Source organism: Adiantum capillus-veneris, chromosome 11 (genome assembly GCF_014529385.1).
Source record: "Adiantum capillus-veneris isolate H3 chromosome 11, ASM1452938v2, whole genome shotgun sequence".
Classification (NCBI taxonomy): domain Eukaryota; kingdom Viridiplantae; phylum Streptophyta; class Polypodiopsida; order Polypodiales; family Pteridaceae; genus Adiantum; species Adiantum capillus-veneris.
Window position 1 is genome coordinate 119379488 of NC_140941.1, and position 24429 is coordinate 119403916.

Consider the following 24429-nt stretch of genomic DNA (forward strand, 5'->3'; position numbering starts at 1 on the left):
GGACTTCGCTTTAAGCGGAAATACCCATGCATGCCTGGAGTAATCATCAATGAAAGTCACGAAGTACAGGTAATTGCCCAAGGACCGAGTTTGCATGGGCCCACAAACATCACTATGCACAAGCTCCAACTTGCATGTGGCCCGAACTGAACCATCCTTTCGAAATTTAGAACGCTGCATCTTACCCAAAATACAGCCTTCACAAACATGTTTGACAGGTGCTTCAAGAGGCGGCAAAGAACCAACCATATCAGATTTCTCCAAACGCAGCAAACTGGCAAAATTCAGATGACCAATACGTGCATGCCAAAGTTTTGCATTTGAAATAGCCCTTGAATCTGCAACAGCACTTGCAAAATTTTGTCCACACTTGTCATACACAGTGAGCTTATACAACCCACGGCACAAAAGGCCAGATGCAACAATTTCATCACCAAAACTGAGATCATGAACTGTACATCTATCATCCACAAATTTGACTACAAGTCCGAGTGTAGCAAGTACGGATACAGACAAGAGATTCTTCTTGATCCCAGGTACATAAAGTGCATCAACAAGTGTGAAGGAACTGCCATTAGCAGGAGTGAGCACAATCTTTCCAACTCCCTAAACTGGATAAGAGGCGTTGTTGGCACAAGTGACTGAATTCCCATGAGGGAAAGACTCAAGAGAGGTAAACAATTCACGATGTGAGGTAATGTGCTTTGTAGCACCACTGTCGAAATACCACACATGTGAATCTGCAGCAACAACTGACAAGCATGCATCATGGACAGCAGGATTGTAAGTGCACTCTACCCTATAAGCCCATTCTGCATCAACATCAGCAACACAGTCTCCTTTCACAGAAGACTCAACAATGGCTGCATTTGTAGTGGAACCGGCATTTGCAGTGGAACCACCCTCTTTCTTCTTAGCCTCTTTGGCCTTCAACTTAGGACACGACTTGATCAAGTGATCATTGGCTTTACAATAATGGCAACGCATCTTCTTTTTGCCCTTATCACCAGAATTTCCAGACGAATTGCTGCCAGCAGAAGCATTAGGAACATAATTTTTGCCACTCGCAGCAGAACCATAAGAAGTGGCTGCATTACTGTTACCACCCTTTCTTTGAGAAGCAATAAAAGCTTGATCAACTGCACGCTGCCTAGTCCTGTTTTTTCTGGAAAGTCACTCTTGCAACAGCAATGTATCAAACTTGACAACTTCAGGATTTCCTTGGGTCATCAATCTCCAAGTACTAGCAAAAGTCTGGTAGGAATCTGGTAAGGCATCAAGAACAGTCTGCACAAGGGAACTGTCTGAAATGACTTCACCTGCAGAAATAAGCTGCTCATTGATATCCTTGACACTAGCAAGGAAAGTGTCCATATTATCTTCCTCATGCATAATCTTCGACTCCAGCTCTTTACGCAGCAAAGCAATTTTAGCCTCATTGCGGCTTGCATAAAGACCTGTTGAAATATCCCAAGCCTGTTTTGCTGATGTTACTGAACAGATGTGAGGAACAATGGTGCGCTTCACAGACAACGCAATCAATGCATGAGCCTGCGCATCCTTAACATCCCAACGAGCTTGTTCTGCCGTAGGCAAAACAACTCTAACAGCTGCAATCCTTGCAGCAAGACCTGCAACATCCTCAACATCGCCTACATCCTCAGAACCAGGACGTACATCAATGCCCTGCACAATGTTCCAGACACCTTTTGACACAAGAACATGTTGCATCATATAAGCCCACATAGGGTAGTTGTCCCCATCCAACCTGTCCTCAGCAGCAAACATCTTGAACACATCTGTGTTGTTGTTGTCAGCCATGGTAAATGCTGCACCTGATGTGAAAACTGCCCGAAAATAGGAGAAATGGAGCGGGAACAGCCTGTGCTATATAGCACAAACCGTAGAAGACTATAAGGCACCTGTTATGCAGAAAACGGCACTGACAAAAGTTCTGCACAAAATGACGAAATAGCCTGTGCAGTACTGCCTGTAGTGGAAACGGAGGCCGAAAAAGCCCAAATCAAAATGCGAACGCTCGCCAAAGCTCACTGAAATCGAAGAAAGTGAGCAGGCATGTGCTGGAGCAGTTGGCGACTAAGCCCGGGAGGACGTGACCTGCTCTGATACCAATTGTTGGAATTAGGGTTGCAGAGAAACACACACAGCTTGGAGAAGACGAAGGAAGCTCAAGGCACACAATAGAGAGTGTGTTACTTAGTGTGCAATGGAAAGATAGATAGCCCTAGAGTGATGGACATATATACAATGCACGGGGGAAAAAACCTCCTAAAGAGGGAAAAAATGCCCCGGCGGTCCTAGTGTGTTCACACACATCACTACCACATGTATATGGTAGCATACCTCACTTTGAAAAGGAGGGGATGTCATGTGACACATCCAACCCTATGTGTCCGTGGACAAGCTACAGCATGACCAGGGTTCAGTTCAGTCAAGTCAGTCTAGAATAGAAAGTGATCTGGCACTTCTGTGAGTCTGTTCGCAGACCGTGCACGTCCAGACACTTAGAGTAGATGCATATCCTCTGGTTGTGACCATCAGATTCCAGTCAGAAACCATCGATAGCATTTTTACAGTGCATAGACCTATTTTCCCTATTTTTGACATTTTTCACTTATTATTTTTAAGTGACTTTTGTTGGAAAGTAGGTAGGGCAATTTTGCTAAGTTTGTATATAAGCGAACCTAGCGCTAGCACTTTCTAGCAGAAGAGGCAGTAGGAGCATTGCTCACATGCAACTTCTCAACAGGACCCCAAAGACCTCTAGCGTTTTTGCTCCACAGCATAAGAGCTAGCGTTTTTTGAACAGTTACCCAGAACAGCCAACGTTTTGCTTTTGCATCAGCCTGGCGACAGAACCACAGCAGATCAGCCTAGCGTTTTGCATTGCAAGGCCACCGGCAGCAGCAGAAGACAAAAACCAGCCCTAGCGTTTTTGTATCACCCTGGCAGTCGAGCGTTTTTGCAGATCTTCGCAACAGAATCCCCACAAGCATCAGCGTTTTCAGTTTCAGCAGTCACAACCCGCAGTAGAACCCCCGAACCTCGCAGATTTCACCTTCTCGCAGTAGATCCTCGCCGCACGGTCAGATTAAGCATAGTTCGCAGAAAACGCAGATTTCAGCATCTGCGTTTTCAGCGCGTCCTCGTCGCCTAGTCGCCATCAACATCGTCACCGACATAGAGTCAGAATTCAGCAGACAAAGATTTGCAGATTTCAGTCCCTTAGCATTCTCAGATTCAGCCCATCTCGTCATCGTCGTCGTCGACATCGTCGGCAAGTCCAAAGCATTGTAGAGATTTGTGCAATCAATAGTAGACCACTCTCGCCATCAAGAGTGGGGCCCTTGGAGGAGGGTTTACAACTCCCTGGTGTCATATTCTCTTCTCTCTCTAGCTCTCAGTCTCATGCACCTTCACGCACAGTGTCCATTCACTTTGTTTGTGTCCATTGCACTCTCTCACTAAAGGAACGGAAGGCTCTCCCTTCCGTAGGTAAAAGGAACCCTTGAGCACAGTTCGGAGCACTCTTCTTGAGTAAAGTTCAACATTCATTCTGCTGCACCTTACATGAATTCCACCCCAGAGAGAACTGGCCCCAAACCTTGGCGCCCCTTTCGGTATTTCTTTATATTGCATCAACACAGTACAAGCCGGTACTCTAGACTCTGCACCTTCTCCAAGAAGCATGCCAGATAATGAGCCCTAACCTCATATTTAAAGGCCCTAGGCCCCAAAAACAATTTCAGTAAAAAGCCTTCAGACTCAAAAGCATCTGGTCCAAAAAGCAAAGCCAAAAAGCTGCCAGTGTAAATCACAGAAATCCGTACAGTCCTACCACGTCAACATTGCCAGCGTAAAAAGCGGAAATCCGTACAGTTCTGCCACGTCAGCAATCAGCGGAAAAGGAAATCCGTACAATCTGCCACGTAAGCAGTCCGGTGAAAATGTGCTGCTTTCTTCTTCTGTTGCTTCTGCTTCTTCTAGCGTTTAGGCCCCTCTGCCGGCGCAAAACGCGGAAGTGCTAACATGGCTTGCCATACGGAAATTTACTTTTACGTAGCAACTGATAACGTGGTAACGCGTACGGAATTCCTAAAATTACGCTCGATAGCTTTTTGGGCCTATTGCTTTATTTTAAGAAGCTTTTAAGTTACAGCTTTTGGGGCTCTGCTTTTGGGACATCCCTTGTACCAATAAATAAGTGGGTCGGGCCCTCACTTCTCAGACAATCTAGACGCAGAGTCTGAAAGTGAGCACCCTCCCACTCTCTTGTACTTTAAACACAGATTAATAAAAAAAGAAATACCGGAAGGGCCGCCTGTCTTTGGGGCCAATATCTCTAGGCACGGAACTCCGCCGGACCGTGTCAAATCAAGTGTAAATTGTGAACTGTTTTGAAGTGAATCTCTGTTGTGTCGATGTAGAATCTTGACTTGGGAAAGTCCAAGTTTGTTACATGAGAAGTGAGGGCCTGACCCACTTATTTATTGGTACAAGGGATGCCCCAAAGGCAGAGCCACAAAAGCTGTAACTTAAAAGCTTCTTAAAATAAAGCAATAGGCCCAAAAAAGTTGTCCAACGTAATTTCACGCTTTGCCACGTCATCAACTGCTACGCAAAAGCAGATTCTCGTACAGCAAGCCACGTCAGCACTTCCGCATTTTGCGCCGCAAAATCCGAAGATCCGTACACAGTCTGTATAGCCTGTCGGCGCATGGTGCGGAGGTCCATACTGCTGCCACGTGTTCAAGTGTGTCTGGGGCCATGCCACGTCACCCATTTGTGACATACCCCGCTCTTGAACGCATTGTAATCGCCCTCGATTACGCCTGCAAAACACACAGGTCATAAATTGTCTTAGCAGACACTGATTGTTAGTACCGACACACTAGGAACAACACATCTACCACATGTACCAATCCACAGTCACATCACAAGACATCACTTGCCATCAAAAGACATCAAATGACAAATCACATTCCAAATCTCAGACCATGATTAATCGGCAACGTATTTAGAAATCGCATCTAGATCCAATCGGGACCTCACAGATGCCCGATTAACTAATCCGTATTGCATTCATGTCTATAGAGATTTATGAGACCGAAACGCTGCAGTCATTTTGTCTATCAGTTCCTGCACTCAAACAAGTCAAGTACAAATCAATCAGTATCATTTTCGGGAATTCCAGTTTATAAAGTTATACAGCAGAATACTGTCAGCCCAGCAATATCCCTAAAACCCAAAGAGACATAAGTGACTCTATATCAAAAATCGAGGCAATCTGTTGACATAGGAGCGGAGTGACACCCCTCTCCCCTCTTGTGCAAACCCGTTGCACTAGATTCGCCTATGCTTAAATCGGGGTTCTATCGGAGTAGACTATGCTAAACCGAATGCTTCAAGGTGAAGTTCCACAATCTGAGGAGTATCTGCTAGGTCCTCCTCCTCCATCCACTTCGCATCCAATGCAGGATAGTTCTTGAATTTAACCAAGAACCGCCTAATCACTTTACCTTTAATCTTTCTGTCTTTATGTGTCAGTATCTGTTTTGGAACGAGTATCTCCTCGCTTTCCTCCACTACAGGTTGCTCATCTGGCTCCCCATTATCGAGCACATCGCCTTTAAAAGGCTTCAAGAGACTCAAATGAAAAGCATTATGAATGCTCCAAGTATCGGGCAGCTTCAGTCTAAAGGAGACATCATTTATCTTTTCTTTTTATCTGGAAAGGTCCATACTATCTCATGCTAAGCTTTGGAAAAAGCCGCTCCTTTCCCTTTTTCTTTCTTAGGCGTGCCTTCTCAAAACGTAAGAGCACCCAATCGTCTTCCTTTAATTTCAAATCATGACGGTGTTGATCTGCTACCTTTTTGTCTCTTTCCTGAGATTTTTCTAAAGCCTCCCGGACCTTGGCAAAAGCAGTGTCCAAGTCCCTCGCGTACTGGTCCGCTTCAAAAATCTTATCTTTCGTGCTTAAGAAGGGTAGAACCTTCGGAGCACCTTCAATAATCTCAAATGGTGCCTTCCCCGTCAAAGAGTGAGTCGTGTTATTGTAGGCAAATTCCACCAAAGGTAAAAACTTTTCTCATTGAGTCTTTTGATCCGAAACCTAAGACTTCAATAAATCAAGTACGACTGAATTTGCAATCTCAGATTGCCCATCTGTCTGCGGGTGGCAAGATGACCAGAACTGCAATCGTGTGCCAATGTTCTCCCAAATAGCCTTCCAAAACAAACTCGTGAATCGGGGATCTCTGTCAGAGACAATTGTCTCAGGCATGCCATGTAATCTGAATATCTGAGCAATGAACGGTCTCGCTAAATGATCCGGCGTCAATAACAGTCCAGATACCATCGTGCCCACTCTGTGTCTTCGGGAGATCAAAAATGAAATCCATAGCAATACTTTCCCAGGGGCGGGTGGGAATGGGTAAAGGCTGTAACAATCCCTGTGATTTATGCCTGTAAAACTTGACCTTTTGGCATACCAAGCAACTGCGTACAAAATCGTCCACGTTCTTCTTGAGTCTCGGCCAAAAGAAGTATCGCTACACACCTTTCAAGGTGGATCAATGCCGCGGTGACCCGTAAATGGTGGACAGTGGCATTCGGTTAGAATCTTTTCCCTCAACGGCTGTGTAATGCACAACAACGTTTTCTTCAGTAAGTAGACATCCCGAATGGAATATCCGGCTGGCAACTCGCCTAGCAAGCCCTCAGAAAAGCAATCGGCATGAGTGTGGAGAAAATCTTGACGTTCTTTATCATGTTCAGACATATTTGTCCTATGTTCATCATTCAACTCTTTCAAAAAGATCGAGTAAACAAACAGACTGGATTTCATTAATTTCGAAAAGGCCAAAGCCTCGCCCTTCAGTTTCACATCAAGTACAATGTTCGGCCCTAAGTCAAGATTCTACCGCGACACAGCAGAGATTCACTTCACAATTGAGTCGACACGGCCCGGCGTAGTTTTGTGCCTAGAGATATTGGCCCCAAAGACTAGCACCCCTATAGGTATTTCTTTTTGTATTAATCTATGATCAAAGTACAAGAGAGTGAGTAGGTGCTCACTCTCAGACTCTGCGTCCAAATGCTCTGAGAAGTGAGGGCCTAACCACTTATTTATTGGTTACAAGGGATGCCCAAAAGCAGAGCTCCAAAAGCATTAAACTTAAAAGCTCCTCTTTCAAAAGCAACTGGGCCCAAAAGCTGCCATAAAAAACCAGCCAACGCAAATCCAGGATCTCCGTACGCTGCCACGTCATCAGCTCCATGATTTGCAAGAAATCAATATGACGCCACGTCAGCCTGTCAGCAAGTTTAACGTTGTAAAATCCGTATTGTGGCCACGTCAGCCTATGTCACAAGACGGGCACCACGTGCCAATAGAAAAGAACAGACTGAACAAACTTTTAGCACTTCATTAACAATTGAACTGAGAGAGAGACAGAGACGACACGCAACACCGAGTGGCGGAATTCCACCCCAGAGAGTATTGGCCCCAAACCTTGGCGCCCCTTTTGCATCAACCCAGTACAAGCCAGTACTCCAGACTCTGCACCTTCGCCAGGAAGCATGCCAGAGAATGAGCCCTAACCTCATATTTAAAGACCCTTGGCCTGAAAAGCAGTTACTGTGAAAAGCCTTCAAACTCAAAAGCTTTTGGTCCAAAAAGCAAAGCCAAAAAGCCGTCAGCGTACTTTACGGAAAGACGTACAACTGCCACGTTATCAGCCACTGCAAAACGCGGAAATCCGTACAGCCTGCCATGTCATCATGCCAATGCAATTTTTGAAAATCTACCACGTCATCAGTTTTTCCTCTGTGTGTGTGTGTGTGTGGATCCTGCTTTATTTTCTTTTTGTCACTTGGAGCCCCATCGAACAGAGTCCCCATAAGTTGGTAGGACTTCTTCTTCTGTTACTTGTTCTTCTTATGGTTTAGGCCCCTCGGCCGACATCTGCAAGTTGGCTCCATTTTATTGGGCTTTGACACGTCATCAGTTTGTTACATCTCCCCTTCTTGAAAGAGAGTAATTGTTCGCGATTATAGCATATCTGCAAAACAAATCAAGTTAGATCAAAAAAAAATTCCGAGGGACAATCAGTTTGCTCTTTTTATTAAGGAGTTAGCTTCTCCTTTCTGCCCTTTTGATCTAAGAAGTTAGCTTCTCTTTTCGGCTGTTTTGATCAAGGACTTAGCTTCTCCTTTCTGCTCTTTTGATCAAGGAGTTAGCTTCTCCTTTTGTTCAGATTGGAACTCTTGATATTCCAGTGTAATAAACTTAGCCATCACACCCAGACCGTATTCATCTTGCACGGGTGTCTTGATGCACTAAAATTACATACCCAAGCAATCTCATCCAATTAGGAATATTCAGTAGTTGGCACATCACAATGCAACACAAATGTTCACATATGCATGTTACAAGACATAGAAACATAAGGTCGCCGATGAACACTCCTCCCGCATAACCTAACAAGGTCCGTGCCGAGAGATATTCAACGACTCTCTCATCACTCCTCCGGCATAATCTAAAAAGGTCCACGCCGGGAGATATAGAGGCCTTTTACAACCAAACGCCCCCTAGACAACAACCTGCATCGTTTGGAGGTGCTGAGAGTAACCACTGCTCACACTTCTTAATACTCCTCCCGCATAACCATCCATGTCCGGGCCGAGAGTCACAACAACAATACTCCTCCCGTAAAATAACCACAAGGGTCCGGGCCGTGAGTAAAAACAACACTTTGCCATCATTCAATACTCCCCCAGAAAATAACCACAAGGGTCCTAGCCATGAGTATGAATAGCACTCTCAAACATCATTTCTCACTACTCCATTAGGGAGTAAAATCACCAATCATTGAAACCAGTTTTAAAACCAGAGTCAAACAATTCAAATCGGCACCAAGACAGGTTTAAAACAGATAGCATCCATTTCAAACGAATTCCAATCAGGATCACCAGACAAGATCAAACAAAACTCAAACTTAAAAAGCAATCTCAACATCAGTAGAGCTCGAAAAAGTCAACTAACTTTCCATCCTGAAACCTACATCAAAAAATTAAGGTTAGGTTCATTCCATAGGGTCGTAGCCGAGCACAGCATGGTCCATCAACTCTTGGACAAACAGTGTTTCTTTGGCGGCGATGGTAATCGCACTGAACCTCCGAGGTTATCAACAAGAGACACCTGTTGAGAGATGTCTAGAAATTTCAAGTTATAATCTACTAAGGTTTCCATGGCAAGCATTTCACGATACCCCACTCTGCCAGAAGTTGCACACCGAAGGAAGATGTTAGAAACCATATAACTTCGGGCAAAATTTTCTTGAGAGCTTGCCAAGTACTTGGAGTATGCTGCTTGGTAGCTATCAACATCTGCATGGTACTGTCTCTGAGAAAAACAGTAGCTCGAAACAAATCTTGGATCCTTCTCTTGCAAGTGATGTTAATGGCTTATGCCCTGTAAGACATGAGCGGTGAAGACGGGAGCGCGCCCAATGCGCGATGAAGTAAGGGTGGGAGTGGCTAATAAGTCCGGGTTGGAAGGCGAACATACCTCAAATAAAAATCCAATAGCTCTGTCTGCCCTTTTGTAGGACCGGTATGCTTTCAGAAATGCACATTGCACACGCCTGATGCTCTTGTACCACTGTCACAAGACGGGCACCACGTGCCAATAGAAAAGAACAGACTGAACAGACTTTTAGCACTTCATTAACAATTGAATTGAGAGAGAGACGACACGCGACACAAAGTGGCGGAATTCCACCCCAGAGAGTATTGGCCCCAAACCTTGGCGCCCCTTTCGGTATTTCTTTATTATGCATCAACCGAGTACAAGCCGATACTCTAGACTCTGCACCTTCGCCAGGAATCATGCCAAAGAATGAGCCCTAACCTCATATTTAAAGGTCCTTGGCCTGAAAAGCAGTTACAGTGAAAAGCCTTCAAACTCAAAAGCTTCTAGTCCAAAAAGCAAAGCCAAAAAGCTGTCAGCGTAATTTACGAAAATCCGTACAACTGCCACGTCATCAAGCCAACGCAAAACGCGGAATCCGTACAACCTGCCACGTCATCATGCCAACGCAATTTTTGGAAATCTACCACGTCATCGGTTTTTCCTCTGTGTGTGTGGATCCTGCTTTATTTTCTTTATGTCACTTGGGGCCCATCGAACGGAGTCTCCATAAGTTGGTAGAACTTCTTCTTCTGTTACTTGTTCTTAGGGTTTAGGCCCCTCGGCCAACATCTGCAAGTTGGCTCCATTCTATAGGACTTTGACACGTCATCAGTATGTTACAGCCTACCACGTGTTATTGCAGGTGTCTCGGGGTCTGCTACCACGTCACGATTTTGTGACATACCCCTCTCTTGAAAGCATTGTAATAGCCCTCGATTATGCCTGCAAAGCAGACAAAGGCCATAAATTGTCTTGGTACACACTGACTATTAGTATCGACGCACTAGGAACAACACATCTAGCACATGTACCAATCGACAATCACATCACATGACAAATCACATTCAAAATCATTCAAAATCTCAGACCATGATTAATCGGCAACGTATTTAGCACTAACATCTAGATCCAGTCGGGACCTCACAGATGCCCGATTAAGTAATCCATATTGCAATAATGTCTATAGAGATTTATGAGACCGAAATTCTGCAGTCATTTCGTCTATCAGTTCCTGCACTCAAACAAGTCAAGTACAAATCAATCAGTATCATTTTCGAAAATTCCAGTTCATAAAGTCAATACCGTAGAATATTGTCAGCCCAGCAGTATCCCTGAAACCCAAAGGGACATCAGTGACTCTCCTCTTGTGCAAACCCGCTGCACTAGATTCGCCCATGCTGAAATCGGGGTTCTATCAAAGTAGACTATGCTAAACCAAATGCTTAAAGGTAAAGTTCCACAATCTGAGGAGTATCTGCTAGGTCCTCCTCCTCCATCCACTTCGCATCCAATGCAGGATAGTTCTTCATTTTAACCAAGAACCACCTAATCACTTTACCTTTAATCTTTCTATCTTTATGTGCGAATATCTGTTCAGGAACAAGTATCTCCTCGCTTTCCTTCACTTCGGGTTGCTCATCTGGCTCCCCATCATCGTGCACATCGCCTTTAAAAGGCTTCAAGAGACTACATGAAAAGCATTGTGAATTATCCAAGTATTGGGCAGCTTCAGTCTAAAGGAGACATCATTTATCTTTTCTTTTATCTGGAAAGGTCGATAGTATCTCATGCCAAGATTTGGAAAGAGCCGCCCCTTTCTCTTTTTCTTTCTCAAGCGTGCCTTCTCAAAACGTAAGAGCGCCCAATCGTCTTCCTTTAATTTCAAATCGCAACGATGTCGATCTGCTGCCTTCTTTTGTCTTTCCTGAGATTTCGTTAAAGCCTCCCGAACCTTGGCAAAAGCAATGTCCAAGTCCCTCGTGTAATGGTCGGCTTCAAAAATCTTATCTTTCGTGCTTAGGAAGGGTGGAACCTTCGTAGCACCTTCAATAATTTCAAATGGTGCCTTCCCCGTCGAAGAGTGGATCGTGTTATTGTAGGCAAATTCCACCAAGGGCAAAACCTTTCCCCATGTAGTCTTCTGATCCAAAGAAGAAGACTTCAATAAATCAAGTATGACTAAATTTGCAATCTCAGATTGCCCACCTGTCTGCGGGTGGAAAGATGACGAGAGCTGCAACCGTGTGCCAATGTTCTTCCAAATAGCCTTCCAAAACAAACTCGTGAATCAGGGATCTCTGTCAAAGACAATTGTCTCAGGCATGACATGTAATTTGAATATCTGGGCAATGAACAGTCTCGCTAAATGATACAGCTTGACTGTTTTCTGCATTGGGATGAAATGAGCTTGCTTGCTAAATCTTTCAATAACAGTCCAGATACCATCGTGCCCACTCTATGTTTTTGAGAGATCAAAAATGAAATCCATAGCAATACTTTCCGAGGGGCGGGTGGGAATGGGTAAAGGCTGTAACAATCCCTGTGCTTTATGCCTGTCAAACTTGACCTTCTGGCATACCAAGCAACTGCGTACAAAATCGTCCACATCCTTCTTGAGTCTCGGCCAAAAGAAGTATCACTTCACACCTTTCAAGGTGGTATCAATGCCGCAGTGACCCATAAATGGTGGACAGTGAATTCAGTTAGAACTATTTCCCTCAACGGTTGTGTAACGCACAACATCGTTTTCTTCATCAAGTAGCCATCCCGAATGGAATATCCCGCTACTACCCATTCTGTATTCGATTGAATACATCTGAAAAATCTGGATCTGTGGCGTACTCATCGACCATGTACTCGAAGCTTCTTTTGATGATCAGTGAAGACCATAAAATCGGCTCTAAGTAGGTAATGTCGCCACTGAGTAAGAGCATGGATAACCACCAAAAGCTCTCTCATATATCTATGCTGTCAATTCATGCCTTGAAAAAAATCGGCTCTCATAGGCAATGACATGGCCTTTTTGCATTAAGACCGCACCTAGACTACGACCACAAGCATCACAATATACTTCAAATGACTTTTGCAAATCTGGCAAAGTCAAAACTGGTCCTGTAGTCAATTTCTCTTTCGAAGTCTAAAAGGCAGTCACCTTTGTGAGTCCCCACGAGAAAGGGACTCCTTTCTGTGTCGAAATATGCAAAGGGGAAGCGACCTCTGTAAACTTTCTAATGAACCGTCAGTAGTAAGAACATAAGCCCATGAAGCTTCTAACCTCATGGACGTTCTTCAAATCGGGCCACTCATGTATAGTCTCAATCTTGGTTGGATCCATCTGCACTCCTGCTGCTGAGACGATGTGTCCCAAAAAGTGCATCTTTGATTAAAAAAAATCACTCTTCTTTGCATTAATCACCAACTTGTGATCTCGCAATGCCTGAAAGACCTGTAGCAGATGATGTCTGTGTTCTGCCTCATCCTTGGAGAAGACTATAATGTCATCAAAGAAAGTGCCAACAAAAGATCTGTACTCTCTGAAAATCCTCTCCATCATTTGTACGAAGGTCGCTGGAGCATTGGTAAGGCCAAAAGGTATCATCAAAATTTCATATAAACCGAAGCTCGTCCGAAAAGCTGTCTTGTAGACATCTCCTCGCGCGATTCTGATCTGATGATAACTGCTTTTCAAATCAATCCTGCTGAAACAAGAGGATCCCTGTGGTCGGTCAAGAATATCATCGCTCCTCCGAATCGGAAATCTGTTCTTGATGGTGATTTTATTGAGAGCTCTATAATCAATGCACATTCTCCAAGATCCGTCTTTTCTTTAAAACCAACAACACCGAAGAGCAGTAAGGTGAAGTACTCGGCTAGACAAGACCCTTTCCAAGAGGTCTTTCACTTGGTTCATAATCTCTTCACTCTAGGCTCGGCTCACACGGTAAGGTGGCCGGTTCGGTGGAGTGCTTCCAGGTATCAGATCAATGGTATGATCCTCCGGACGAGATGGTGGCAACTCGCCTGGCAGGCCCTCAAAGAAACAATCAGCATGTGAGGAGAAAATCTTGGCGTTCTTTTTCGACCTCTAAAACATATTCGACCTTCAATCATCATTCAGTTCTCTCTAGAAAATCGAGTAAAGAAACTAAATTTCATCAAGTACAATCTCTTTGCCCTTCATTTGTCAAAGTCGCTTTCTCAGCCCGATAGTCAACAACGGCGTTGTTCTTGTGGTACCAAGGGATTGCGAGGAGGACGTCACAACCTCCCAAGGGAATTACGTAGAAGTCCTCGTGCCCTAAACACCCTTGACGAAGTTTGCCAATGATCGGTCTAATGGCAACATCCCGTCTGGGTGCCGCTAGAACTACCTCCGCCTGTGGCCTCAACCTGTCAGGCGTAATTTCAAATCGAGCCGCCAAAAGAAGTTGGCCTTGGCTCCTCCATCAAAGAAAATGAGAACTTCCTGATCTTTCACTTTGCCCTAAGAGCGGCAATGTTTTGTACTTTCGTTTGTCTGAATTCGGTTTGGGCCCCACGCAATGTGGTACCGGTTCTGTTTTTATCTGCCTTTTTTTTTTTGCCACATTCCTCTGCTACTCTAGAACTCTCTGGTATGTCCAATCTGTTCTTGCTGTGCCTTTTTGGGGCACTTTGCGGAGATGTGTCCAAATTCCCCGCAACCAAAACACTTCCCCTCTTTGAGATAGATAGCCCTTTCTCTAAGAGTCTACCGGGAACGTGTATCTTTCTTTTCTTTGTGTTGGGAACTCTTTCTCTTTCTACTTTCATTGTGAGAGGTCTGTTGGGTTCTCTGAGTCAAGATCTCATCAGTGGGGTAAGTCAAATTTCCCGAATGTATCGCAAAACCCCGTTTCGCATGACCCATCAATTCTTGAATAGAATTCGACTTCTGTTCCAAGCAATAGTCTCGGATCTCTATAAGAAGTCCACAACAAAACCGCTCAATCTGCTCCTTAAACAAGACCTTCATAAATGAAGAGGTTGGTAGAAAAGAGTTCCAAAATCTCTCGCAATAAGCGTCCAAAGAATCTCCCTTGGTCATCCGAAGATGATTAAAAGCGGTTCATATATCTCGTTCGTACTCCTGAGTCAGCCAAGAGCCTTTTGAATTTCAATCATGGGATTCTTTATGGCTGTATGCCCTGTAAGACAGAGCGATAAAGACGGGAGCACACCCGATTCTTTTCCAAAAGCTGTGCGCACTGCAAAAAGGATCGGATCCTCCGTAGAAGAAGAATCTTTATGTGCTCTGATACCACTATAACAAACTTGGACATTCCAAGTCAAGATTCTACCGCGACACAGCAAAGATTCACTTCAAAACAGTTCACACTTAACAATTAAGTCGACACAGCCCGGCGTAGTTCCGTGCCTAGAGATATTGGCCCCAAAGACTGGCGCCCCTTTCGGTATTTCTTTTTGTATTAATCTGTGATCAAAGTACGAGAGTGGGTAGGTGCTCACTCTCAAACTCTGTATCCAGATGCTCTGAGAAGTGAGACCCTGCCCACTTATTTATTGGTACAAGGGATGCCCAAAAGCAGAGACCCAAAAGCATTAAACTTAAAAGTTTCTCTTTCAAAAGCAACTGAGCCAAAAGCTGCCATAAAAACAACCAGCATAAATCCAAGAATTCCGTACGCTTTGCCACGTCATCAGCTCCGTAATTTGCGAAAAATCAGTACGGATGCCACATCAGCCTGTCAACGCGTTTTATGACGCAAATTCAGGGAATTCCGTACCAACCTGCCACGTGTCATTGTGTGTATCCTAGGGTCTGCTGCCACGGCACTATTTTGTGACAGCTCAACTATTCCTGCCGTTGTCAGGAAGCTATAAAAGTATCACACACCCTCTCTCAGAGGAGGAGTTGCCAGCGCCAGCAAGAGGAGACTCGGCCACCAGAAGACGCAAGAGATCGCGAGACTACGAAGCACGGAGGTCGCTTTTTTCGCGCAAAGAGCGACATGTATCTCTTGTGGATTCGCCATACGAATTGTTGTCCCATGTTTGTGTGTATTTGCAGGTACTTCATCGCGAAGCCAAGTACACGCAGAAAGTCGGATTTCCCTCACAGGAAGGAACGACCATTGAGTCTGAGAATTAGAACGAAGGGGTTTTCTCCGGTTCTTGTGCTTGTAAAAAGATTCTCCCTAATAAAGGATGGGGGGCGGACCAACCCATCTTCAAGTCCCAAATACTGTGTCGAACTTCTCCCTCGACTCTGTTTAGTTGAAAGATTATTTATTTTCATCTTGTTCATTATTCGCGTGCGCTCCCATTTGTGACAATACATGGTTTTAGTGCATCAAGACATCCGTCAAAGATCAGTGAGATGTAAGGTGCAGCGGAAGTGAACGTTGAACTTTGCTCAAGATGAGTGCTCCGAACTGTGCTCAAGGGTTCCTTCTACTTACGAAAGGGAGAGCCTTCCGTTCCTTTAGTGAGAGAGTACAACGGACACAAACAAAGTGGAGAACCACTATGAATGAAGGTGCATGAGACTGAGGATAGAGAGAGAAGAATACGACACCAGAATGTTGTCAAACCCTCCTCCGAAGGCCCCGCTCTCTATGGCGAGAGCGGTCTACTTATGATTACACAAGTCTCTACAATGCTTTGGACTTGCCGACGATGTCGATGATGATGAGGACGACGACAAGACGGGCTGAAATCTAAAAATGCTAAGGACTGAAATCTACAAATCTTTATCTGCTGAATTCTCACTCTATGCCGATGACGACAATGAAACGACGACACGCTGAAAACGCAGATGCTGAAATCTGTGTTTTCCGGGCTGAAATTGCAAACTACGCTAGATCTGACCGTGCGGCGAGGATTTGCTACGGGAAGGTGAGATCTACGAACTTCGCTTGTGTTGCTGGTACTACGAGGTAGTGTGGGAACTGGTCCCTCTGCTTCCTTTGCCCTTCTCTAGTGCCCAAAGGGCTGCCTTTATAGGCAATTCTCAACTAGGTCGAGCAAGCTCAAGGATCAGCCCACGATTTGTATTAAGTGCCAAAAGTCACTTATAATAAAATGCAATGCTAAGAGATGGTTCACATGCGGTAAAATGCCTATATGCCAAAATGTTGTACTGTTCAAGAGAGGGTATGCAACTATGACCGGTCTGGGCATGCACGTCCTGCTAGAGGCTCATAACGTGCCAGGTGCTTACTATGACCAGCCTAGGCATGCACGTTTTGCTAGAAGCTCACAAAGTGCAAGACTAGGTCCTAAGCTAAGACTGACGCTAAACTTTAGCAAAAGCTTGTTGATGTGGCCCAAGTGCAATGCGCATGTAACAAAATCCTAACCCAATTTGTAATTAGGCGTCTTGGCCATCTTCAATAAGTTGGTAAATTCTTTTGTTTCTCCTTCTTTTGCTAGGTTTTAGGGCCCTCGGCCGGGATCTGCAAAACTCAATCAAGTTAGTTCAAAACCTCCACGAGTCATTCCTAGAGTTCAGTGTTTCACATTTCATAAGAGTTGCAAGTACAGGACATAAATAGAAGAGAAAAGTTGTGCATGGCATAGAGGATTTTGACTCTGACATAGAGATTGTCATGGACCACTTTCTAGAGAGAGAGAGAGAGAGTGATTGGCCAAATAAACACAGTGATCAGATGCGTCTATGATCTCGACGCAAAAACCCTAACCCTAAAACCTGTCACAAGAGAGCTTGTTGTCGATAGAATCTCCCTCGGTCTTGTCTATATCCCGATGAAGTTGGGATTCTCTTCTCTCTCTCGCAAGACAGTAGTAGGTGGAATATGTTCCTCTCTATCGGATTCACTGCTAGAACCCATGTGTGCTCCGAAAAGTTGGAACGGATCCTCCATAAGATAAGAATCGATTGTGCTTTGATAGCAAGTAACCGGCTTGGACACCCAAGACGGGAATCTTCAACAGCACACAAACAAAACCAGAGACAACCTTTAACACTTTAACCGCAAGAAGAGCCAGAAGACGACACGAAGCGGTAGAGTTCCACTTCAAGATGCACTCACCCCATAGTCTGGCGCCCCTTTTGGTACTTCTTTTGGTATTGATAATCATAGAGTACAACTGCCGAAGGAGCTTGCTCTGCAATGTGTAACCATACACTAATCTCCAGAAAGCTCCTCTTATATAAAGCCTGAAAAGCAAGGCTTGCCAAAAACAGGGCGCCCCCAAAAATCTGTCTCAGCTAACAACAACAGGCCCCAAAAGCACTGCTAAACGCTGCCCGTACCAGCCTGCCAGCCAGCACTGTATAAAGGAAAACCTGGCCTCTTCTGTATAGATCTTCAGAATTCAAGTGTCAAGCTATATTTTCAGTTCTGCTTAATCAGTTGTTTGAGTCTATATCAGGTCTTCGCTTGGCACATGGTGCAAGCCCGTTACACAATACCAGAATATGACAATTCCTGGCAAATAATGGGATAGATAATCAAAGCATCAGCAAGGAAATATCTCAGGGTTTGAATAATATAATTGATCATTCCATTGGAAAAATACTTGCAGAAAATGTGATAGTTTCACACGCAAATTCGTGATTTATTGAGCCGATCAGCATGTGATTAGAGACATGCATCTGACAACCTCTAATCTACATAATGACAGTGGCAAGTGCCCGCAAATTTGTGGCAACACCCATCCATGGCCAGTTGAGTTCTTGTCTCTAGGCATGATAGGTGATTGATGAATAGAATCATCTATTCCTGCGGTCATCCAGTCGAAGAATTTAATAAAGAACTGCTGTTAGGTGCACCTGTGCAGGGGCCAGCACTCTCTCTGAAGAAAAAAAACGCCTCTTTCGTACCAATTTTCAGAATTCAGGTGTCAGCCTATTTACAGTTCTGTTTTATAAGTTGTGTTGAGCCTATATCAGCATCTTCACACGTGGCATGTGGTGCTGGCCGGTTACATAATACCAGAATATGACAATTTCTGGTGAATAATGGGATAGATGACAAAAGCATCGACACGGAAATATATCACGGTTTGACCACTATAAGTGATTATTTGTACAATTGGATCTAAAGTATTCCTTACAAAAGGGTAAACTCCTAGAGCTCACAATGATCACAATGCTTGCTAGCATAAACGATGTCACAATCTTGTGCTATCAAATAAATCAAAACTAAGAAATCACAAAACCACATTATTCAAATTCATCATACTTCTCTAATTCGGTAGGCCATAGGTGCCCGGTGGAACTCGAATCTTACGATATGAGAGCTCCTATTGTGCAGCAAAGCTATGTCCTTTTGAACGTGGGTGTTTAGTCACTCACCTACTCAACTGATCACTCTACAGCTTCCACCCATACAAGTACAGGATATCATGAATAGTGAGGCTTAAGGTCACTCTACACTCAATGAAATGTTTCAGTCTTCTAGGTGGCCACAAAGCCCCCAAAATAATCGAACATTGAACGAACGCATCGTCCTGATTACTGCAGGCCTCAATAAAGATAAAACCATCATCTTGTACTTGATCTAATGATGTTTTTTGTATAAAAAATATATCCATGCAATCTAAGCTAACGGAAGCAATCACGAGCCCGCATATTAAGCATACCAGGAAACCCTAAATCGATCTGTTCTGAAGCAACGCCACACAGCAGCTCCCACAGACCGAGAACAGATTGTAGCAAGTGAATACAAGGCGAAGGAGAAAGATTGCTTACACTGAAAGAGTTGAATCGACACCGTGCAGTAGCTACGCAGATGCTTTGCGCGTAATCGAGAGTAACATTTAACATATACCTGCATACCCCCACCGTTAGTGCACCGTCATAAATAACGTGCCGCCTTTGTCTCTTTCTCTCCCTGCCCAAAGGTAAGAGTCGTGTTCAATTCGGAGGACAACTAGAAAAACCCATGCTATGTGATGATTAAAATGGATAGGTGAAGTAGATGTACCTGCACGTCTAGGTAGAACTAGTACGGCCGGCCGCTCTCTCTCTCCCCCTCTCTCCCTCTTATCTCGTGCAAAGGGGCTTTTTTTTGTTTTGGACTTTAGCCTTCAGGTCGCAGATTGTGACACGTGTAAAGAGCTCCCCCTTCCGCCATATTATGTTAGTAGATAGGTCCGAGGCATCATTCTGAGACATCATTCTTAGTCTCTTCTAGTGAAAGTAGGCTATACTTTCTTTGTGCGGTCTGCTATTCCTTTTCTTGCTATGTTGCTATCTGCCGCCTTGAGAAGAGTCTCTGGGTGTTGCAGGCATGGTGAGTTTTTTATTAAGGCCTCATTGCTTGAGAGGTTTTGTGAAGGGTAGGTGTAGCCATCTAAGTGTTTTTATATTTGCTAACTATGGAGCGGCGATAAGGTTTGAAGGGGGTGATTTGCTTGACAACCTACTTGTCTATGCTTATGGTTTTCTCTATAAGCCTTCGTTCTGTTGGATGAGTTCTTTCTTTCCGCTAATGTATGTTGGGCTTGGTTTTCATTAACACCTTGGGTGTTTTGGCTACGCGATTACAGTCTAGTAACAAGCAGCTGCTTGAGAAAGCTACATCGAGTGGCTGCTAGAGGAAGCTACACTGCATTTACAACGTTTTGCTTATGTAATACCAAGTTGTTGGGTATTCACTATTTTGTTGTTGTATTGTGCACATTGTTTTGTGGCTTTGCTCACAAACTTCCATAGACTCGAGCTCGAGGTTCGTGACCGATGAAAGATTCCTAACCATGGTTTCTTTGGTCAATGCCCACAAGTGACTAGCCTTGCAAGCAGCTTGAAGGTCACGAATGTACTTGGCCCGATGGCTAGATATTGCATGTCAAAAAATATAATATATAACCAACCCAAATGATTTTCTCGTATTAAATTGATCATTTAATGTGGGAGAATAAAAGGGAACAAGGGCTAGAATATAGACATGTGCTTACAGATCTATCTCAACACAGGGCCAATGGTAAAGGGGTCCAAATGAGAGATGGTCTCTCAAAGAGCAAGGCTAGCCAATGGAGCTTAAAGACCTTAGGGTTAGCTTCATTGAAGACCTCCAAAGGGGTTAGTGTTAAAAGTCCTTTGACCTTAGGTAAGCTAGGGCTGTGCTTGAGGTGGGAACCCGGCCCAATCTAGAGGTGCTTGTCATGCTTGATGACTGAGATGCTTGAGATGCTTGATGACCGAGATGCTTGAGGTGCTTGTCATGCTTTGAGATGCTAGGGTTGTACTTGAGGTGGGAACCTGGCCCAAGCTTGAGGGGCTTAAGGGCCACGCTTGTGGTGGAAACTGGGCCCAAGGTTGAGGGGTTTGAGGTGTCAAAAATTCAACAAGTATCCCTACAAGGAGGGGGCGAGCCCTACAAGTTGGGAGCATGAGAGAAAACACACACACCCTCACTCAAGGCAAACCTAGAGCAAGGAGGCAACGAGGACACATGTCAACCTCCTCTTCATGTTGCCCTCATGGTGTGCCTAAAGCCTATCGATTGGCCTCCCAAGGGGTCCAATGATAATTTAGCGGATTTAATTAATTGTTTTCGCATTTATCAAGTCCTCTCTCTCAAAGGGGAAAGGGGGACACTTGTCCCAAGGCTACCCTTGTTGCTTGATATGCATTCTACAAGTGATTGGCCAGGCTTGCAGGGGTCCAATAAGCTTGAAGCTTGAGCTACAAGGAGGGGTCGACCAAAGCAAGAAGGGGGACTGCTTGGGGGGTATACTCTCCCACACACACTCACACACACTCTCATTTTGTGAAGTGCAAAGTGCAAGAGCTCCATCCCTTCTCCAAGCTAGTAGAGAAGTTGAGAGCCTACACCAACATTCTTGGCTATGGAATACAAATCCAACCAAAAGCCATGTGTCAATGCTTAAGCTTGTCATCTTCATTACTATGCTAATATGTATGCTAGCAAGAAGAATGATAATAAGTGAGGAACTATTTCTTTCTCCTATGGATTGTTTCTTCTTCCTCTTCCGTACCCTCATTCCCCGCTAGCTCTCTCCACCTTTGAAGGTGTTTGAGGCCTTGGGACTGAGGCTTGGGATAGTTAATGCTTTTTGCAAAGTTTATGTTATGCTAATGATGCATGAAGCTTTCCATCTTCATTGCATGACTTAGGTCACAAGGAACACAAAGATTGTATTGTACCAAGTCTGTCTTGATCGGAGAATCTATAATACAAATGCTTAATTGGAGGGGGGACTGGCACTACATAAATCTGGTCCTCAACTGTTGTCACGTTCTCTAAACTCTCTCTCTTGAAAAAGTATTTTTCATGCCAAGTTAACTAAGTACTATGTTTATGTTGCTACCATCAATTAATTTCTCCCTCTATGCTCTCAAAGTAATCTCACAAAAGTGCTTTCTCTAATTTTTCTAATTCCGTTACTCTCAAAGTTCATAGGCCATTTCCATTACATTGGTATTAGAGCATTTGGTTTCTCTTTTCTTGCTTGAGAATAGAGGTCCTTAAGTAGCCTATTAATGGTTGATTTTGTTAATTATATTAGGGTAAGTGGGACAGGGATCTATTATCGATTTTGTTGAGCCCACTATGTGGGATATGGTGCACACCTCGGGAGCTTTGGTCTGACTAATGGGGTCTTTTTAGACTTGCCTACGGCTTTACCGTTAGTGAGCCATAAGAAGTTCGAAAGGAGCTAGCCCTTCGCAATTTTGCAATATTAGACCCACTCCGCTACTCTCTATAATTAACCAATTCGATCCGTGGGTGTAGATACTTAAGCTGATTTTCAAAGGCTAAGAAGAGTAGCAACTAAGGTTTTGAATTGCCAAAGAATACACTAAGAAAATACTTAACTTCTATTAACATGGCTGACAATAACCAAGAGAGTAGAATGAACATTAATAACTTTGATTTTGCACATAAAGGTGCTAATGATGATGCCCCCATGTTTGTTAATTATCTTGTTACTAGGTTGCAGCAAGCTATGGGCAACCTTGCTTTGCAAGCAAAAGTTATTCAATAACTTCGCACTCATGGGACGTTCCTCTCCAAGAGGAGAGAGATCTTAGGAGGCCTCTTGAAGAGACCCCCAAAAGAAGACTCTCTCCCATACGAGAGGAGGAATCCAAAGAGCAAGAAAGTAATGAATCTTTAAGTTCCTCTAAAGATGTGGCTCCATGAAGATGGCGGTCTAGACAATTGCCAACTTCTCCCAAGAGGAAATGATCAACCCATAGTCCTTCTCCTCATCACTCCAAAAGGGAAGAGAGGAAACAAAGGAAGAAAAGGGTAAGAAAGAGGTCACCCTCTTCTCCTTCTTCTTCACCTTCCTTCTCTTTCGATGAAAGCTATGGCTATTCTCCTAGCGAATACAAGAGGGGAGGACATCTCAAATCTTACTTTGCATGGCAAAGGTCACAAAAGCTCAAGAAGTTCAAAGACCCTAAACCTATGATGGCACCTTTGGTGCTACCGACAAAGTATTGGCCGTCATCCAGCAATTTGATGCGGCCTTTGGAGACAAGGGCTTCAAAGAGTCCTCCAAGCTACACCATGTAGCTATCCACTTCCAGAAATCGGCTCGTCAATGGTGGGCTAGCCTTGTGGCAACGGCGAAGTCCCAAAGACATGGAAAACTCTACGAGTTTCCATCATGAAGCAATTCCTTGCAAGCGATGCAAAGGACAAAGTGCTTATTGAATGGTGCATTTTGAAGCTTCTCTCTCATGAGTCTATCCACAAATATGTAGACAAGTTTTGGGATTTACATCTCAAGGCTATTGTCTTCCAAAAGATAGACTTCGTCGAGCAAAAGCAACAATTTTGTGCGAGATTACTTGAAGAGATGGCCGAGTACGTCAACTCTCAATGGCCTAGTTCTATCACCGAAGTAATCCACCACACCATGGTTGCTTCACGCATCAATTTCCAACAAGGGGCTAGACGAAATGTCAAGCCCATGGAAAACAAAGACAAAAGTGATGCAAAGGGGAAAACCAATGCCCAAAATTAGTCCCAAGACAATTCCAACAACAACAACAACAAAAATTGATCCTAGGAGAAGGGAGTTTACAAAGGTAAAAACAAACTCTCTCCTGAAGAGCTTGAAGCTTTTCCCAAGGACCATAAATGTTTTAAGTGTGGGGAGCAAGGACATCGCTATCGTTCTTGGCCCAAGAGAGATACTCGCAATGAGACTCCTAGAGCTTCCACCATCGAAGCTCCAAAAGAGGATGCTTATTGCAAAGGATCACCTCTCTCCTATGCTTGGGGAAAGGTAAGGGAGCATGATGCCTTCATCTTGTTTGACCCTGGCTCTACTCACAACTTCGTATCAATGGAGTTGGCCACCAAGTTGGGCATTCAAGCTTTCGAGACGGGAGATGCTGTAACTGCTAATATGCTTTCAATGGACAACAAGCCTCCGTTACTCCCTTGATTGGGAAGTTGAGGATTCATGTCCAAAGCTATGTCGACAAAGAAGACTTTTTCATATCTCCTCTCCAACATGAGGATGCTATCCTAGGGGCACCATGGTTCAACCGCATGGCTGCCAACATGAAGTTTCCTAAAAAGAGAATCTACTTCACCTACAGGGGAAAGAACATGTATATAGATGCTAGTGAGTCTAGTCATACTATACCACTTGTAAATTCACCTGATTTTAATAAATCAATGAAGAGCTCAGTTTTTGCATACATGATTTTTTTCAAAGAGTCCCTGAAAGATCCTAATGTTTCATCAAATGTAAATGGTAGGAATCAAGAAGAGATAGGCTTGTCTAATTTTCTAAAAGGAGTCCAAGATGTGTTCATCAATGATATCCCTATGGACTTACCTCCAAAACGAGGGGATGATGACCATCGAATTGAGCTCCTACCGGGAAGCTCACTGCCTAACAATCCTCCTTATTGAGTTTTTTAATCTCAACAAGAGGAGATCCTGAGGCAATTACAATAATTGGTAGACAAAGGGATGGTGAGGCCTAGCTCC

The 24429-nt window shown here is 44.1% G+C and overlaps 1 protein-coding gene across 4 annotated transcripts in view; it reads right to left on the reverse strand.

The window, feature by feature from the left end:
- LOC147447913 (uncharacterized) overlaps positions 1-19334 on the reverse strand; it is a 104208-nt gene extending 84874 nt beyond the window's left edge. Inside the window, exon 1 of one of the 4 annotated variants that reach the window (XM_086523816.1) lies at positions 19197-19334. The gene's annotated coding sequence lies outside the window, so the exon portion shown is untranslated. Of the gene's footprint in view, positions 1-19087 lie in introns of all 4 variants that reach the window. The other 3 variants (XM_086523813.1, XM_086523814.1, XM_086523817.1) reach the window with 3 other exon arrangements.
- Positions 19335-24429: the final 5095 nt, after the last annotated feature.